General features: G+C 43.5%; 1 pseudogene across 1 annotated transcript; it reads right to left on the bottom strand.

Moving 5' to 3' along the window:
• Positions 1-506: 506 nt before the first annotated feature.
• On the bottom strand, positions 507-3202 carry LOC311501133 (tripartite motif-containing protein 16-like; annotated as a pseudogene). The gene has a single exon. The product of its transcript is annotated as a tripartite motif-containing protein 16-like (transcript).

Below are 3202 nucleotides of genomic sequence, written 5' to 3'. Positions count from 1 at the left end.
GGAATTATCCGCATGTCAGCCAGGTACATCAAATTCCCATAAAATGCATCTGAACAGGTCAACATAAAAGCGTAATTTGAATGTTTGTGTGTTTCTGTATGTGCGCCATGTAAGACCTCTTGGGGGGTGGGTGGTATGGGATTGGGGATGGTTTGGGCTTGGGAAAAGGATTCTGTATTTTATTATATACATTTCTCATTCATGTTGTATTACTATTGTACAATGTTAAAACCGATTGTCCTTCATATAATAATAATAAAAAAACCTTGAACAAAAAAAAAAAAAAACGTAATTTGCACCGAGAGCCAGTTTTTCGAATGTAATCGGAGCTATTGACTGCACACACATTGCTATAAAAACGCTATCACATGATGAAACGTTTTCATTTAATCAATGTACAGATCATGCGCCACGTTTTAGTAGAAAATCCACGCAAGTCTTTGTACAATAGGCCCCTGGAGACTAAAAGACACATTTTAAACAACTGTCCCTGAAGCGACTTCTGTCTATTTGACTTTAATCAACTTAGCAGTGGATCCATAGTAACGAGGACAAAGTCCGGCATAGAGAGGCTGAGTGAATGTGGTCTGGATTCTGTGGAGGAGAGTCATGGTTTCAGAGATGCTGTAGAAAGACAGAATACCTGCTCTGTGATCCAGGTACACTCCTAGTCTGGAGGAACCAGGACCTGAGACAACAGATTGGACTTTGTTGTAGTAAAATTCATATCTGTTTCTGAAACAACGTAATAACCAACATTTGTCATTGAATCCAAATCTACATTCATCTGATGCCCCTGCTCTTCTCATATTCTTGTATGCGACTGCTACATAAACTCCTCTTCCTCTCCTCTCCACTTCCCAGTAACAACGTCCAGTCAGACTCTCTCTACTCAGGACCTGAAACCAGTCAGTGAATCTGTCTGGATGATCAGAATAAGACTGTTGTTGATTCATTAAAGTTACTTTCCTGTTCCCCTCAGATAATAACAGCCATCTGTTTGCTGTGTTTGGATCCAGTGTGATTTCACATGAATATTTCAAGAATTCATCTCTGGTCTTTGGCTCTGGTTGTGGCAGTAAAACATCCACTTCAGTCATTGTCAGTGAGATGTTTGTCCATGTCTCTCTCAGAATGTCCAGTAGTTTCTTTCCGAGCTTTGTCACAGCTGCTTTCACGTCATCAAATTTCCACGAGGACGATTCTTGATGCTGGATGAATGTGTAGACTCAATGGGTGGTGGCAGTGAGGGGTAGTTGTGTAGAAACTGGTTGTGATCCTCTGTGTTTAAGAGCTGCTTTAGCTCGGAACCTTTCCTCTCCAGCTCAGTGATCTCCTGCTCCAGCTTCTCCTGAAGATCTTTGACTCGTCTTTCTTCGGTTTCCTGCTGGGACCTGACCAGTTGCGTCACATCAGAGCTACCTTTCTGGATGAGACGGGTCATCTCAGTGAAGATCTCCTGACTGTCCTCCAAAGTTTTATCAGCAGAGTGGCCGATGGCCTTCAGCTCCTGTCCAAGCAGCTCCATATCTTTCTTTCTCTCCTGGATTATCTGATGGATTTTTTCTAGCATCACCTCCACCTCCTTCTGCTTCTCAGTCCTTTCTGCTGCAGCTGAGACTATGTCGTGGCCTTTATGTTCATCCACAGAGCAGAGATAACAGATACTCTGCTGATCAGTACAACAGAACATCTTCATCACCTCATCATGATGAGAGCAGATGTTCTCCTGGAGCTTCTTGGAGGGCTCCACCAGCTTGTGTTTCTTTAATGGAGCTATATCATAGTGAGGTTGGAGGTGTTTCTCACAGTAAGAAACCAAACAGACCAGACAGGACTTGAAGGCTTTCAGCTTCCTCCCAGTGCAGACATCACAGGCCACATCTTCAGGTCCAGCATAGCAGTGATCAGCTGGAGCAGCTTGGAGTCCAGTCTTCTTCAGCTGCTCCACTAATTCTGCTAATGTGGTGTTTTTCTCCAGGACAGGCCTCGGTGTGAAAGTCTTCCTGCACTGAGGGCAGCTGTGTATTCCCTTCTTATCTTCTTCATCCCAGTGGCTTTTAATACAGTTCATGCAGAAGCTGTGTCCACAGGAAGTAGCCACAGGATCCTTCAGTAGATCCAGACAGATGGAACAAGAGAAGGTTTCTCTGTTCAGCTGAACTCCTTTCTGCTCCATTTCACCTCTCAGTGTCGATGACTGTGTGAGTTTCTGTTTGCTAGAAGTGAAACTAGTCTGAGTATGAGTGGAGCTGTTTCAGGAAGAGGGAGGAGTTATCAGACTCTTGTTCCAGGAAGAGGAGCAGACTACAAAACAAATCAGAATAAAATCCACATCATTCATGGTCATAGACGCCACAGACATGTTACAGTTACACACTAATTCTACTGGATGAGCTTTTAATGCTGATTAATTCAGTCCCCTTAAAAGATCAGTTATAAGCAGCTTTTATTTTAGTCATTAAAAGTGTATTGGCCAGTCGACCGTTGATTCAGATTCAACTGGTAAAAAGAAAACGTTCAAACAACACATTTAGGTGTTTGTTTGAGCACAGTTATGAAAACCAACGCATGCTAACACGTATTTAATGACTCAAATATCAACTGTGGAGCTTTCATGGGGACATTTCCTTTTTTAGTGCAGCAGCCAATACTCTACAAATACACAGCAGCTACTTTACGTCTGTCATCGATCCAAAAAAATATGGATGGAGAAGCTCGTGGAAAGAACGTAAATTGCTCTTATTATCCTGCCATTTATTAACTAGTGCTGAACAACCAAGAGTCCTGGAAGAGATTTTCCACGTTAATGCAAGCGATCATAAAGGGGTCCATCCCGTGGCGAAGTCGTCCCCGAGCGGGACGCAGAGGCATAAGGGGGTCGGACACGGCCTGAAAGGAGGCAAAGTGTCTGCGGAGGAATCCTTTGGCTGACAAGTGAATGAGAGTCAGGGGGGTCGGAAGCAATGAAATTTGGAAGCAACCAACATTATAATATGCTAGCGTACAATCATGCCAAGTTTCGTGAAAATCGGGCTGTAGGGGGCGTTACAACGACTACATGTTTATGTCTCACAAACCACCACAGTAAACTGCTACTGACAATAATAATCTGTGGATGACTCCTTACAAGCCCACCTAGTTTTGTGCAATACAGTCTATAGGGGGCGCTACTGGTGACGCCACTTGTCAGGTCTTTTCC

This window comes from Chelon labrosus (genome assembly GCF_963514085.1).
Source record: "Chelon labrosus genome assembly, chromosome: 16".
In the NCBI taxonomy this organism is placed as follows: domain Eukaryota; kingdom Metazoa; phylum Chordata; class Actinopteri; order Mugiliformes; family Mugilidae; genus Chelon; species Chelon labrosus.
This window is presented reverse-complemented; position numbering and strand designations above follow the sequence as displayed.